The sequence below is a fragment of the Momordica charantia genome (genome assembly GCF_013281855.1).
Source record: "Momordica charantia cultivar OHB3-1 chromosome 5 unlocalized genomic scaffold, Mcharantia_2.0 BLBB01000005.1, whole genome shotgun sequence".
In the NCBI taxonomy this organism is placed as follows: domain Eukaryota; kingdom Viridiplantae; phylum Streptophyta; class Magnoliopsida; order Cucurbitales; family Cucurbitaceae; genus Momordica; species Momordica charantia.
In genome coordinates, this window is record NW_028275163.1 from 5283061 (window position 1) to 5300521 (window position 17461).

General features: G+C 32.6%; 1 pseudogene across 1 annotated transcript; it reads left to right on the forward strand.

The window, feature by feature from the left end:
• The first annotated feature begins 14061 nt into the window (after positions 1–14061).
• Positions 14062–15534, forward strand: LOC111009359 (transcription factor bHLH147 pseudogene; annotated as a pseudogene). Its single transcript, XR_002601220.2, has 2 exons — positions 14062–14252; positions 14548–15534. The product of XR_002601220.2 is annotated as a transcription factor bHLH147 pseudogene (transcript).
• The last annotated feature ends 1927 nt before the right edge of the window (positions 15535–17461 follow it).

Below are 17461 nucleotides of genomic sequence, written 5' to 3' on the forward strand. Positions count from 1 at the left end.
TGCTCGGGAGAGATTAGCGCTTTTATTTTATAAGAATTTTTCTTACAAATTTATGAGTCTGTATATCAACTATTTTAAGAGAATTTGAGAGATTGTTTTTTAAATTCATATTCATTTGTAAGAGTTGATCTCGAGTCTGAAAAAGAATATTCCAACTGTTTGATTATGAACCATGAAAATGTTCGGATTTATTCTTCCTTTCGGAAAAAGAAAACGTCATACCAATTTGAATCACTATAAATTATTGATGTCGCGTTTTTTAGTCGAACATCCAAGAGAAGCTTGGTTGAGTAAAATACCCAAGAAGAGTTTCGAAGAGTAAAATATCCAAGTGGAGCTTGTCAAACCACTATAAATTCATGATGTCAATCTTTCTAACCCCTCTAAAATTAATTTTTATTATCATAGATTGCATGAAAAAATTACTATAATTTGTTATTCATGTTTATGGTCAATCTTTACATTAAAATTAATTATAAGACTTGAAATGTATTTCTAATTTATTGATTAATTTGTGATAAAATATTTTATTTGTAAAAAATCCACTTATTTGTTTAAATTGAGTCCACCTATTAAAAAGTATAAAATTTTTATTAAATCCTATTCACTCATCCATGGTTGCCAGTACCGGTCCAACAATATTAAATATGTATATCATAGATATATCAACACACACATATACCAGTAATTAAATAAGTTATATCAACAATAAGAGGTTCAATAATATATTGATGGTATATCGAGATACATATATATTGATAATTAAATAAAAACTATGAATTCAAGGTATATCATATATTAAATGATATGATTTGAACTATATCAATAATATATTAGATATTAAATGACATGACCAGGAGGTATATCAATAATATACATGCCCCTTCAAATTTTGCTATTTTTATAAAATTGAGATTTGTTTTTTAACGTTGTAAATAAATAAATAAATATATATATATTATTTTTTTTTGCTAATACTTGCAAGTGCCCCCAAATAAAGTTTAGAAAGTCAAAGTTTTTAAAAATTTTAGAAAAATAATATTATTTAAACTTAAAACCAAATCAAACTTAAAACTAAATCGGGCATTTATTTCGGTTAAGGCCGTATCAATATTATACGAAAAATTGAGGATTTGAAGGTCATATCTAAATTTGAATAAAAAAATCATAAAATCAAAATTTAATTTAATATACTTTTAAATTACTAAATTCAAATTAAATAAAATCTGCCAAATCCCTAGTTCTCTTTAGTCAGGGGTTCGGCCTTAGGAGATAGGAAGAAAACTCGGGGGGAAAAAAAAACTTCCACGTTGGAATACACTTTTTCTCTTGTCAAACTTTTTGACCCACGTTTTTCTATTTCCTCTACCCACTACGAGTGCATATGATTAAATATTAGTTTAATTTCAATCTAGTATTTATATATTTTTTTAAAAACGTAGCGATTTGATTTCTTTATAATAATTAATAAACATTACAAATATGAGGTATAGAGTGGAGTATTCAGTTTCTTTAGTGAGTTGATTCTTATTTTAGTAAACGTTGACAGTTTTTTTAGATGACATTTTTTAGGAATTAAACTAACATAAGTTTAATATATGTATTTTTTAAAATGAGAGAATAATTTTTTTTTTCCACAAACAGCATAAATTTGAATTTTCTAAATGTGTTTAATATTACATTTTCAGTTAGAGTTTGATTTTAACTATACTATTTTTGTAACATTTAAAATTTTATACTATATTTGAAAGTACACATTGATTTTGTGTTATTCATGTGAGTACCTCCATTTTCTTTGTCTCTCTATCATGTCAACGTCCCAAAAAATACCATGTAAAACTATGAAAATTTAATAATGCCAATAAGGGTGTAATTGGGTTTGGTCGTTTTTTTAATATATAAAATATATTAATAGTCCAGGGTTTCTATTCCATTTAAATCCAAAATACAAGATTCAAGGTACTGGTGTGGGTTTTATTTTTCGGGACATTCTATCTTCCGCCACTTTTAGCCGAGCTTCTCGCGATTCTAGAAGGATTGGAACAAGCTCAAACTCTTAACTGCAGGAAAATTGTGGTGGAATCGGATTTCCTTCAAGCAATTTCTCTTCTTCAACAAAAGTCGAAATCTTTGGCAGCCTCAAGCGTCTGGGTCCACGACATCTTGCAACGAGCTGGTCTTTTTGATTCTTGCTCCTTCAATTATGTCCCTCGTGCTTCAAACCGCCCAGCATATTCTTTGGCTAAATGTGGGTTTCAATCGGGTTTTTCCAATATCTGCCCATCTTCTTTTCCCCTGTGACTTTGTGGCCTTGCTGAGGAGGATCTATTATCTTCTATTACCCCGTGGCTTCTTCTTAATACATAAGCATTATCATTTCAGAGAAAAAAAAAAATCCAAAATACAAATATGCAAAACGTCACAATACAAGACGCTCTTGTTATGGTTAGATCATCAAGATAGCTTGTCCCACGTGTACCTATACTTGAGAGTAGGTTTAAGTCTTGTTTGTCATTCCTCGTTAATTACTTTAAGTAAAGTATAGTCCTTCATTATTTTCTGCAGTCGGCCAAGTTATGTGGAATCTCTTTAAGATCTTTATTAAAGAGATGAATCTTCCTCGAGAAGAATTACACAAGTATCCTCCAAACTAAAATCGGAATACTTGCCACATCTTGAAAAATTCTACCATGCAGATTAAATTAAAAATTTTAAAATTGTAGAAATTTTAAAATTAGAAAGACCAACTTAGTAACATGCGCAGTAAAATAACAAAAAACGGGAAAAATGAAAAAAAAAAAATAAAAAAGAAGAAAAAAGAAACGGGTATCATTCGGGCTCCCGCCAAAGGGTAGATTGGAGGAAAGGAAGAAAAAATTGTATCGAACTTCAGGGAAAGATCGCGCACGACCTTCAAAGCTTTTCGCCAGTAATCGCAATCGGAATCGCAACGGTATCTTTCTTCTGCTATCGGTTCCATTCCGATTTCGCACTCGAATCTGATCTCTCGTTAAGTGCCGTTCATCTTCAATTCGAGAAACTACTGCATTTTCTTCAGTTTCTGATGACAAGATGGTTGATCTTTAACAAGAATCCAGGGTTTTCCAGTCATTTTCGGAGGTTTGATGTCAATGAAGCTGAAGAAAGTGGACGAATATTTCGAATGGAAGCTGAATGAATCGGTATGTTCTCGGCCATCGTGCTTGATTGTTCTTGGAGACTCTATCTGCTGCGTGAGTAAATATTTGTAATTAGTTATTTGTATTAAGCAGCTGTGAATGATTATTGGACAGGAGTAATATAATTTCTCTTATTCATCTGAGTAACCATCACTTCCACTGCACGAGTAAATGGATCCTTCAGTTTCATGAATTTATTTCATAGCCAGATGATTCAGCGTGAAATTTATATAAGCTATGGAAGTGTCCTGTTTGATTGGATAGATATTCGAATTACGTAGTGACGTCAATAGTTATTCCATTGCAGGGATTCATACTTTGAAATTACGATTTCCAGTTTTCCTCTCATTTTGTTTTGTTTCTGTTTCTGGTGATTGTCCACTTACACGGAGGAGCTACTCGCATTTCAATGAATTGTCGTTCTCTTAGTCATGAATCCGGTTGATGTAGATTCTCAGTCTAAGAAGCTTCCGGATGCGTTGATTCTTGATAGAGATCGTCTCAAATGAATTCTTCGTCTGAAGAGAGATTCAGGTTAGTCGTACATTCATCGGAAAAGTCATCTAGCGTTTATTGGATGTGGATCTTTGCTCTGTTCGATAATTTTCCATCTAAAATTGGGGTTTTGAAGATCTAGTGTTGAATCCGCTTCCAATTTGTCATTGTTGTGCAAAAATGTGCCTGTTATTCTCTAAAGTCCAAACCAAATCAGCTTAAATTGTCGGTTCCTTTCATGTTTGCCTTTACGTATATCTACGTTCATGCTTCCACAAGTTGCAGAATTGTTGTGCTGATCTGAATCGTTTCATACAAGAATGATACAGAACTGGTGATTGTGGATTATACACTGCGAATTGATGGATATAAAACCTGTGAATTAGTCGAGTACAAGTTTGATTACCCAGAGATGTCCCTAGTAACTTGTATGCTTGCATTCACTTACTAACTTCTAAGTTCTAAGTTTATTACTTATGTCGGTTCAAATTTACATAAACTTAGATGGTAACACATGTCCTGGTGGTTGCTTATAGTTATAGATTGTGGCTTAATGCTGTCTTAACTGAATAAAACAAGGCAGGAAGAGGCGTAGCATTTGCAAGTTAGAATGCTAGCTACACGTACGGTTTCCAATACATAGCTCTATAATGGACATGTCTAGGCACCATATATTGAGATTTGGTATATGGAATGGAACTCTTCTTTTACGATGAAACATGTTTTAGAGCACTTTTCTCCTGCCAGCTGAAGTTCCTTGGTTAAATAATGATACTCCATCATTTGTTTTCCTCCATTATCCGTATCACTGATGCACCATGAAAACTTTTAATCACGTACCTCTGAACTTATCTCCACTTCTGTCATTTAAATATTGCATTCCTATCTATATATAACCTGGAATTCTTGTACTTCTTATGCACAAAATTGCATGGTCAACTCATTAGTTTATGAAATTGATCTCTGTAGATGAAATTTACTGATCTATTCTTGATGAATATCTTCTTAAGAACTTTGTGTCCGATGACTATCCTCTGAATTTCTTAATTCTAAATGTTGTAGCATCAAGTAATAGATTTATTGAGTCGGTCAAAGTGTGTATCAACTGGTTAAAAAAATTAATTGAACTGCTCAATATCTTATTTCTTAATTTTAGAGATGGTTATATTTTTCAGGAAGTTTGGAGTAAATGGAAGAAAAAGTCGATTTGATTTTTGAACTGTTTAATATTAAGGATGAATTTGTCTCAAAGTTCTTTGATTGAATTTCCTTACTAGCTGTTGGTCATTTCTAGTTCCAGTGATATTACGTCCATTAGTTTTCAAGGATTTTATTTTCGGGTAACCATCATGGTATGGTTTAGTGCTCAATAAGGATCCATGTAAATAGCAAAGGGCTTTTGCAAAGGGTTCAGAGGGAATGAGTTTGTCAACCAAATATAGTAGGATCAGACGGTTGGCCCGTGATTAGTCGAGGTGTTCGCAAACTGGTCCGGACGTATGAATAAAAAAAAAGAAAAAATTTATGGTTGGAGTTTGAGTGGAAAATTGGGTTTTTTGTTTGGTGACACAGCCAAAAGTGAAGATGCTCAATAGTTCTCCCGTTGAAGGGAAGACAACGAACACTTTATGATGGAAAATGTCGTGGGTGTCACTGAGACGACTTTGAATTTCTGCACATTCTTATAACAGAATCAAGAATCTTTGGTTTGGTTTTACCCATCGAGATGGATTTGTAGCGTATGCTGTAGCACTTATCCGGATCTAAACATCGGAAGTTCGAATTCTCACTCCAACCTATTGAATTCGGAAGGAAGAAGAAGAAAAACCAAATGTTAGCAGATGAGACCTTATGTGGATTTCATTTTTCTTTCTTTCGTTCCTTTTTTTTTTATTTTAAATTTTCATTTTGTCAAACAGATGTTATCTATCAAATGAATTGATAGCGTGGCAGAAGGAGTCAACCCTCTCATTTTTTGAGAGGGTGAATTTGAATAACTGTAAAGTAGAACCACTGAAAACGATGTCTTCTGGCACTGAAAAGGAAAGTAGAAAATGGAAACCTTTACAGGCCAGAATCAGACTGCAGTGCACTGGCGGGGTTCCTTTGTTTTTTTTCCCTCTCTGGGGAGGATTTGAACATGTGAGTGATTGGTTTTTCAGTTTTATTGGTCTAGACATCATTACACTTAGTCTCTAATTTTGTTAAAGAAAAATATTTAGTTGGTTACCAATCATCCATATTTTGCTAACCACTGTTAAATATTCTATAGGTAGGATTTTTTCTGTTTTTCATAAAATAAAAACCTATCAAATTTTTATTGGTGATCAGTCTAAAATTGGGAACTGATCGGTGAGTACTTAAGTATTGTTATTTTTTCAATAGGCACTACGATAATTATAGGGTATTTCAAGGTTAGGTTAGGCCGAGAAACTTTTTGGGTCCAACCTAATTGTCTAGGTTTCAAATTTGTCTAATTCAAATGGTCTTAGTTTAGATGCAGAGCCCACTCAATCTAAACCTGAAATGTCTGGGTTGAGTCCATCTGTTCAAATTATTTATGAAAAATATGTTAAAAGAATAGTGAAAGGCCAAGTATCTTAGAGAATCGGCAGATTTATGTGAAATTTTATTTCATGACGATATACTCCATGAATTCAAAGAGTAGTTTAAAAAATTGTTGAAGAATGAAAAATCTGATAGGAATTATTAGATGAAATGAAGTTAAGATAGATGCATTTGTATGTAATTTTATAATAAACAAGACTTGGTTCATAAATGAACTCAACTCATACAAATTAGGTGGTTGTGGATGGACTTTTCTAACCCTTGGTTGCTTTAAGTTGGTTGTTGAATAATTATAAGATTCAACAACTACATTACTTGGGTTTAGTTGCCTAAATTCGACAGTTCAATCGCACAGTGGTGAATTAGTTGAGGTAAAGCAAGTTGGTTGGCTATATGATTATGATATTAATGTTTAATTGGGAAAGGTTGGGATGTGGTTCACTTTATCATTTTAAAGGGATGATTTGGTGTAATCCACCAAAGTTGCTAATGGAAAAGTGAACACCTTGAAAGAAAGCTGGATCTCTCTACTGTACTTTGCACAAATGAATCGATCAAAGAAATCCACCGACTTTTTTTTTCTTTTTTTTTAGTACAACATGTTGGAGAGGAGGATTCGAATTCACAACCTCTTGGTTGGATATATATGTCAATTACCGCTGAGCTATGCTCGCTTTGACAGAAATCCACCGACTTGGCAATACTGAAATGCGTGCAAAAGAGGGAGACTTTGAAAACTAGGGCATGAAATAAGTGGGTTCAAAATATGCAATGGTTTTCGACGAATGAAGAAAACGTGGGTTCAAAATATCATAAGAAAATTTAGGTCATTTATGAAGTCCGAAGTGAAGCAAATGAAGAAAGGGAGCAAAGGAGCGGTATAGCACATGATCTAGCTAATAATATGAGACAATAGTGCATAGGCGCTATACTTGGGTGCATAGGCACAACTGCAGCATCGTGGCGTTACTATTTGAAGCGTTTTTTGATTTTGGAGCGCCATGACACTAGTTTATGTAGCTATCAAAGTTCTATGTGTTTCTTATTTAAGCAAGGAATTTCTGTTTCGTTAGATGTGAGCCACTGTGAATTACCAGCAACTGTCGAGGAGAAGTGAGAGTAAAGAATGCAACATATAGTTCTTCTTTGAGGCGTAAGTGAGATCTTCTTTGAGGCGTAAGAGAGATATATGATTGTGGTGGTTCCTAAGAGAATTAGGTAATCATTATTGTGGTATCTTGGGAAAGCTTTGTAGAGCATTGAAAGGCGTATTGTAATCTTCACATTATAATAGAACTTGCAATTACAGAAAATTGGACATAGTCTCGAACTCGAGACAAACCAATATAAATTTTGGTGTTAGTTTTTCCAACTGATCTAGACCGTTTTTAATGAACTAGCATATCTTTTGGGTTAGAATTATAAATATTAGTTTAATATATATTTCATTTATGAAAATAAGAACATTGAACAATACTACTCAAAAAGGTTGGGACAAACTAGTTATTAGCAATTATTGAAGGAAAAAAACATCTAAAAGAGTTGGTTGAATGAGATGATATATATTATTTAATTAGTAAAGTCTTATTAGGTCTCTTCTACTCTAACAAGTTTTATAAGAATTCAAACGAATTTAACCCAACTCAATTGAAACGGTTTGGATTGAGTTGATAAAATTTTTTTGATTCTTTGATTGAAAAGTTTTCTCAATTGAAGGTTTTTTTTTTTTTTGGAAGTTTCTTCTTTGTGCATGAGTTTGATAGATAGATATTATTTTGTTCCAATTCATCATTCCAACATCTCTTTTTAAGTTTTTAGAATGGGATGAATTTTTTTTAACCTATCTTTAATGACCGCAGGAGTTTTCAACCCAATGTCATTTGTTGGGGAGATGGTAAGTGTTGAATGAATTAGCACAGTTCTGATACTATTTGTGGAATAAATTAGCTTAAAAAGAAATAGACAATCACTTGAAGAAATAAATTTTTATTGGAAAAATATAAATATTGACACTCTTTGATAGAAGACTCTCTAACACTCTCTCACTTTCCTTACTTTATTCACTAGCTACTATTGATTCATTCTTTTTATTTTATTGACTCGCCAATGGGACATCTCTCCTATTTACAGGAGATGAATCTTTGGAACCCAAACAAAAAGATCTTTCTAACCTCCTTTTAAACTTTACATATTATAGATACTTCTTTATTTATGTTTATCCAAAAGATTTCTCTAGAATTCTTTGGAACTAAGGGAAAAGCTTAAGATATTTGTAGAACATCTTTTTATATATATATTTACAATCTTCAAGAATAATTTAGAAAGACTAATATTATCTGAGAGAGATTTGTGAAGATTTCAAGAAACTTCTAGATAGTTAGTGTTGTACTTTAACACTCCCCATCAACACGAACTATTCTAGCTCTTTTGATCATTCTGAGTTGTTGTCAAAACTCTGCATGCTTGGATGTTGTTTAGTAAATATGTCTACAATTTGATCTCCTGTCTTTATTGGCTTCATATCAAATTCTTCTTGAAGTATCTTCTCTATGATGAAGTGATAATATACCTCCACATGCTTGGTTCTTGCATGGAATACTGGATTCTTGGTTAAGCGAAGTGCAGACTGGTTGTCACAATATAATGTCAGATTAACTTATTGGTATAAATCCTTCATTAGTTGTTTTATCCACATATTCTCCTGTGTGGCTATGGCTGCGCTTCGATATTCTGCTTTTGTGGTAGACAATGAAACTGTTGGTGGTCTCTTGCTGCAGCATAAATTTGTCGGATTATTGACATTTGATTATATTACTCTTAAAAGAAAATTGGCCCCCAACTGTGACTGATTAATGAATTTCATTTTGCCTTGCCTTTCAGCTGCCTGTTGTCTATTTTATTGTGTTTCATCCGAGGGAGGCAGTCTCTCTGGCGCATCATAATGCCTCTTCATCTTTTTAGGTAATTTAATTTAATCTTCTTATCACCTTTATTTCTTAAGGTTTCTCATTTGGGTATCCTTAAAAAAAGTGTGTTGATTACACATGGCAAAAATGATTCTTTTTTTGGAGACTAGGTATTGAGAATTGGCCCAAAAACACAATGATTTCGACGCATATACTTTTTAAACCCTCCAACTTCTTATTGGTTTAAATATCCGTTGATTTCTCTTCTTTCGACTTTGATTTATTTTAGTTATTTTACTTTCAAAACGTCCATTTTTCCATTTTGATTTAAGTTATTTACCAAACACAAACACTACATTTGAAACTCATTTCTTTACCCACCCACTAGACGTAGGGCAATCCCATCACCAACCATATTATTATTCTCAAGCTTCCCATTTATAAGTTGCTCGATCCCAGCATTAACCAATATAGGACACACAATGATCCAAATTATTATTATTATTATTTTGAAATGATGATGGATGGGATAGCATTATCTCAACCAAATGAGTTGACCAGAATACAAGGCAAACATGAGGCCAGGCCAAGCTGTGTTGTATGTATTTACAACACTGGCAAACAAAGCAAAAGGCAAATGTTTTGATATATTTTTTCTTCTTTCTATCTTTATTTATATATATATATATATATATATATATATGGTAAGAGGAAGAGGACAGACGTGGCAGTGGCAGGAAATGTGGAGCATACCTGTCTGTATCTCTTTAAAGTAGGAAAACTCCAAAACACCACCAAATACGAGACCAAGGCTGCCTGAGGAGAGCCCTAAGAAAATAATAATAATAATAAAAATAAAATTTGGTTAAATATTATTTTAATCTATCCACTTTTTGTATTGGTCTATACCCTTCTAAAATATTTATTCTAGTTGATGTACTTTTGTTCATTTTATCTCGTGCACTTCTAAAATGTTCATTTTGATTCTTATATATTCGACTTTGATTCATTTTGTCTATATACCTTCAAAACGTTCATTTTCTTTTTGATATCTGTCTGTTCAGGTCAATTTACGCGTACATCGACTAATCATGAGATAACTGTCCGATTCTATTATATTAAGCTCGGGTAGGTGGTCACCATGGTTTGAATCTATTCCCTTTTTAAGTTCCTTACTATTTACATCGGTTCTTATTGATCACTAGACAAACTTATGATGGTTTTAAAATGTATACTTTCGAGTTTTGTTCATTTTAGTCCATGTACTTTTAAAACGCCTATTTTTCGTCGTTGTACTTTCGAATTTGATTTATTTTGGTCAAGGTAATTTCAAAACACCTATTTTTAGTCCATGTATTTTCAACTCTAGTTAATTTTAGTCTATGTACTCTCAAACGTTTTTTTTTTGTCCATCCATTTTTGAAAAGTGATTATTTTGGTTCATTTATTTTCATTGTTGTATAATTTTTTTCGATCACAATTTTTAAATAACAGTTCACTCATTGAATTAATTACAAGATTTCAAATGTATATAAAATATCTGTATTTAAATTTTACGAATATGAATTGAATGAGTCATTTTTAAAAAATATAAGATATTTTAAATATTTTAAAAGTACAACAAATAAAAAACCAGTAAAGAAATCAAAATAAACTCTGTAAAACTACCACGTTGAAAATAAACAAAAGTCAAAAGTGTACGAAACAAAATAAAATAATCTTTAAAAGAAAAGAAAAAAGAAAGAAAGAAAGAAAGAAACGACCCACATTGCACATGCACCACCCTTTTGCTTTATTGTTTGTTGTTATTATTTTATATTAGATCACCACCTCCACTACCAATAATCATTGCACGGAATTATAATATTTTTAAAGCAAAACATAATGCAATAGCAATAGCAATAGCAATAGCCAATAGCACTTTTTATTATTTATTATTTATTGTTTTGGTTGCTCAATTAGTGGTACCCAAATTCCCCCATTGGTGATTCCATCCTCCTACCTCTTGCCGGTACGCCCACTCCCTACTTTATATACCTCTCTCGTAGCCCTCTTTTTAGGGGTTTCAATTTTAGCACAATTTAGGTTTCAAGGTAATTCAATCTTTAATATGAAATTTGGGTAAATTATGGCCCCTACCGTTATTTTTTATTTTCTCACTTTTAATAAATTCAAAAAAGACATGTTTTGAATTTTGATAACTATTATTTAACGTTTTCTAAAATTTTAATCAAATATTTATCTTTTATGTTACATTTATTATGCATGTTATGATTAAATAATTTTATTTATTTTATTTATGTTAGAACGAAACATAAACCAGAATCCAGAAACAAGGTCGTCACTATATGGGTCTTTATGTTTTATTAACTTATCAATTTAGATTATGAATCTTGAAGATTGTGTTTATTTTACTTCTTCAAATGGTAAAATAAAGTGGAAGAAGTTGATCCTTGGATAGAATAAAGTGGCATAGTTTAAATGATTTGGCATGATATACCATTTATTTTGTTTGAGTGTCTATCATTTTATTTCCATTTGTTATGATGTCATTCCAAGTCAATCATTATTTGTTCGATATGAGAGCTACATAAAATCACAATTTAAAATTCAAGGATGTGATTGAAACTTTCTAAAATTTAGAGGATTTAAGACTACATTTTACTCGTTTAAACTGTGTTTAAAACATGTTCAACATTAAATTGTCAAGAGTGGGCTCATCAACAATATTTTTGTCAATATTGTTGAAAAGTATATTAATTAATATTTATTTTTTTATTTAAAAAATAAAAAGAAAAGATATATTGATATATGTGGGTGAAATTTTATGATAAAAATACAATTTTTTGTATGAGTGATACATCAACCAACCTTGCCTTTTAATTTAGTTATCTATCTAACATTCCATAAAAGATATGTCATTGGGTATGGAATACTCACTTTCTTTTCTTCATATTCTCATTCTTTTGGGCCTCTTTTGTTTTAAGAGTAGGCATTAATTTTTTGTTTTCTATTGTATTTTCTAATTTTAAATGTTGTATACAAGTTTGTATTAGGTATGTTAATTTGGCAAAAAAATTATACGAGAAGGAAGAATGTCCTACCTAAGTTTTGAAAAGAATAATAAGCTTAATCTGGACATTTGATAGTCATGTTTTTTTAAAATATCATATATTTTTAGGAATAAGAATTTAGTTTTTAATAGTTGGGTGAGCTCGATATTTTACGTGTTAATGTTTTGTGTAATGTCAAGTTGACTTATTTGTTGGTATTTTTTTACGTCTTTTTGGTAGGCATTTTTATTCTATTTGTGCCTTGATTTGAGACGGTGAGATCCATTTTTCTCTTACCATATATTTTAACATTTGAAAAAAAATGTCAAAGTTGATTCCTTTTTAAGTCACATGCATCAAATTTAGTATTTAATTATGTAAAAAAATGGCGCACAATGTAAAAATAGGTATAATTTAAAAGTTTAATTATAAAACTAAATAAATTTTTGTAAACGAATATAAAAGTGAAGTATAAATGTGGAATTCTAAAAAAGAAAAATATATTTAGAATGATTTTATTTTGGTTGAATTACAAATTTTCTTTCATTGAGTGACTGTGATTTAGGTTCCATTTTTCAGGTAGTTTTAAAAATATTTCAGTTTGATTATTATAATTTTAAAAATTTTAATTTGATATCTATAATTTACCTTTTATCCATTTGAAAAGTTATCTATTTTTTTTTCTTTTTACTCCGTCTTAAATTTTAATACAGTCGGCTAACAAAATTAAGAACATACAGTCGGCTAACAAAATTAAGAACACGGAAGATTAGAAACTATATACTAAAATAATTTTTATTAAAGTTTTCAAAAACTATAAAGATTAAATTAAAATTATGCCCAAATTATTGGGGGCTAAAATGGTAATTTAACGGAGATTAAGTGGAAGTTTGATGGGGGATCTGGCAGCAGTGGGGCATGGGGCCACGTGCAGCGCGGCGTAGTGGCTAAAAAGGTTTGTCACCGAAGGCATACTTAAGGCAGAAGCAGAACGAAGTGGCCGGGCAGCTCGGGCAGCGCGGGCACCCACAATGGGCCAAACCGCTAAAAGTCAAGTCAAAGGTGTGTGGGATGGGCCGGATGGGAGCTGAAATGAAAGAGGGAAAATTTAAACAATATAAATAAAATTAGAACCAGTGAAATAAAATTAAAAGGTTAAAAATTACAAGAATAACTTTAAATTTTCCACGTTATTTTAAAAATTAAAAATATTTCTATCTTTCCCAAGTCTGTCAATATTACTTTTAACCTTTTATAAACCTTTCAAAAGTATCGTTTAGTAAATATCAGTTAATATTTTGAATCAAAAGTTGGTGCGATAGAATTTGAAACTGCATGAAAAATTAAGGTGTAGTTTACCTAGATTGAGTAAATTGAGAGATTTGGACAAAATTAAGTATAATTTGATTTTGTTCTCCCTCTTTTCAAACTTAATCCAAACAAAAACTTCTATATTGATTTTTACGTCGTTTTAAATTCTGTCACATCAAGTTTTCATTCAAAGTATTAGTTGAGATGTTTGATCAAGATGTACTTTTAAAAAGTTTATGAAATGTGAAAGGTAGTATTGACGGGTATTTTTGGAACGGTAAAGTTTTTTTTTATTATTATTAGTTTTCTAATACAACAAGTGAGGGTGGAGGATTTGAACTCATAATTTTTTTCGTTAAAGACATATGTGCAAATTAGTTCTGAACTAAACTCATGTCGGCGAAATGACAGATTAAGAGATCATATATATATTTGAAATTTAGCCCAAATTTAGCACACATAAAATAATAATAATAATAATAATAATAATAATAATAATAAAAGAAATGTGGTTTTAATGAGAATCATAACTCTGCTCTTATCTTTTTAATCCCCTTTATAACCCCTCTCTCCACCGTTCCCGCTTTCTCTCCCCACTTCACAGTCGGCTTTCCTCAACAAACTCCGTTCCGTTTCTCCTAATTCCTCTCTCTTCGCCACCGTTCTCCTCTGAATTATGTCATCGTCGTTGCTCGATCGCTTCGAATTTGGATTCGTTTCTCTCTGAATCGCCGTGAAAGGTATCGATCTTATAGGATTTTCTCCGTTGTTCCTGTACTTCTTATTGTAATTCGTGCGTCATTGATTGTTCTTTGTTCATCTACTGCTTTTACTCCCTTGGATTTCATCTATTGATGTTGATTCACTTGATTGTTCGACCTTCTTTGGATTTGCTCTGGTTGTTTGATCTTATTTTTGTTGATTGTGTGGTTGCGTGTTTGATTGGTTTCTGTTTTAAATGAACCGTAACGGAATTGCGTGTGTTTTTTTGTGGACGAACCGATCGATTTACGTTTCTGTTGGTTTGTTTTTAAGGAGGATTTGATCTGTTCTAGCTTCGGAGGAATCTGTGAGGTGAGGAAGAGTAGTGCGTGCGGCATTCGGAGAGGGAATTTCGTTCCGGAATCTTTTTGAAAAAAGATTTGGTAGTTACGGCAGTGAGAATAATATCTTGAATTCGGATCGGTGTATTGTGGTTATTAATGATGGCGTCGTCTCTGATTCTGAATCCTGCGGCGAGTTCTGAGCGATCGCGTGATTCGTCCAGAAAGAAAAAGAAAAAGAAATCGGGTAGAGAAGAAGATCGACAAGATCAGGATCGTCACATCAAGTGGAAATCACAAGCGCAGCATCAAGTTTACTCATCGAAGCTGTTGCGCGCCTTGAGTCAAGTCAGGATCAGTCCAGCTCCTTCCGCATCGGCTCCGAACGAGACGCCGCGGCGGGGCCGAGAGGTCCGGGAGGCGGCCGATACGGTTCTGGCGATGACAGCGAAAGGGAGAAGTAGGTGGAGCAGAGCAATCTTGAGGAACCGTCTGAAGCTGAAGTTCAGAAAGCAGAATCGGCAGAAGCCGCGTGGGACCGGAAACAGCCGAACGAATAAGAAGCCGAGAGTGAGCGTTTTGCGGTTGAGAGGGAAGGGACTACCGACCGTACAGAGAAAAGTCCGTCTTCTCGGCCGTCTGGTTCCCGGCTGCCGGAAGCAACCGCTGCCGGTGATTCTGGATGAAGCAACCGATTACATAGCGGCACTGGAGATGCAGATCCGAGTTATGAACGCCATAGCCAATTTGGTTTCCGGTTCTTCTTCTGGTACCGATTCTTCTATCTCGCCATCACCTACCTCCTCATAAAACCACTCTTTGGCACACACCATCATGCCTCGTCCACTTTTCTCTCTCAGTTTTCTCTTCCCAGAAAAAAAAAAGAGAAGAAAATCCATTTTCTCTCATATTCTATTCTCTCTTCTGCAAGTAATTTCCTGTCAAATATATATATATATATATATATCGATTTCTTGTATTTGCTGCATGCGATTCTTACTATATTTTTACAATTTCAGTATGGAAAATCTGGATATATGAAAATTGAATTCAGAAAATGTTCTATCGATCAAATATCATGGAGTTCATTCGAATTTTTATTTTGCGCGTGAATACTGAATTTGGGCTCTGTTATTTTGATTCCTTACTCATGAAGATCGAACTTCTATCGATCAAATCATGGGGTTCATCCCACAAAAGTTAGTCCTTTCCCCTTTCCCCCAGCTTTCCAGTATCTGTCCAAAGCGCAATATCATTTTTTTTTAAAAATCTAAAATGTAGAGTTGCTGTAGTTTTTTTTTAGTTCAATAATTTAATTATGACTGTGGGATCAAAACATGGTTTGTTTTCTTTCTTCTTTCTTTCTTTTTTTTTTTTTCTTTTTGTTTTGAAAATCAAAGTAACTTCAGAAAAACTAAACAGAAACAACTACACCCGTAAGCCACGAAGGAAAATCGGAGAAACCCAAACGCCAGTTCCTATGTTCTTCTCCTCACATAAAGTGCTTAGCCACCAATGGACTAACAAATTTGCCTCCCGTCGTATAGATCGAACAGAGATCGCCTGATGGACGATTTGGTTTCGTGATAGTAATAAGCATCTTATCTAATCTATGTTTGGTTGGCATAATTTTTATATATATAGTTTTAACCCAATTTTTAGCTTTGACTTTCTATATTAAATTGGCGGTATGGAAGTTTTGAAAGACGGGAGACCAGGATTAATCGTGTTTTGGAGTTCATTCGATAATTTTGCCCCTTATTTTGGAGTTGAATCACTTAAATCACTTGGCCAAATGGTAGCTAGATTTCTATCATTCTTCACTAATGGTAAATATATTGAAACCACTGTAAAAAGTATAATGGTCAAATCGTAGCTAAGGTTAAAATATGAAGATAAACCTAGTAATTTAAGAAACCAGGATTTAGATATTTTGCCTTGTTTTTTTCTTCACAAGCAAAATTTGGCTCCAAGTCCATTTTCTTTGTCGTTGTGTTTTGTTTTTGTTTTTTGTACATGATGTTAAATCTATATGATTGTGGTTCTTTCAAATTGGGAGCACATGGATAAAGAAAAATAAAGTGACGTGGATTGTATTCTTTTCCAAATTGCGAGCACATGGATAAAGAAAACTAAAGGTGATAGGATTTAGAAATATTGAGCGTTTTACATGTAAAACAAATAATTAAAGGTTGATTATATTACTACTTTTCTTTATCGACTTGTCATAATTAAATATATTAATTTAAAGGCCACGATCAAAAAGAGCTATGGGTACGGTGGATTTATTTCTATAATGAGTCATGTTTAGTTCGAGAGATTTAAGAGCTTAAATGATGGCCGTATCAATATTCATGAGTTCCATCTCAAAACCAATTGACAATGAAAGAAGTAGTCCTTATCTATTATAAACATATATAAAGTCCATTCTTTTATTAACGTGAGATCCTTAATAGATCAAGATATGCATATTAAATTATGTGGAATCCGTCTTTACTCAAAATATTTAGATTTGAAACTTCATTCTCGAACAAACACGTCGTAGGTTTGTCAAGGGCTTTCAATAGTTCACCGACTCATTACCAAACACCATAGACTTTATGAAGTCACGCTTTACAAGGACATCAAATCACGATAGTAGAATCGATATATACAAATGATATATATACTCTTTATTTATCAGTTTTAGAGAGTGAAAAGTAAATATAAGAGGATAAACTTGTAAGTAAACTTGAGTGACACATACCGACCCACATGATATCTCTCTCCAAAAGAGTTGACTCGACAAGTACAATGAATGGTCGTGACCGTCGAGTACCGATAAAAATATAATTTTTTTTTTTGATAAAAAAAAAATTAAATGCTCTTAAATTAGACAGCCATGTGGATGTGGGATAATGAAAAGT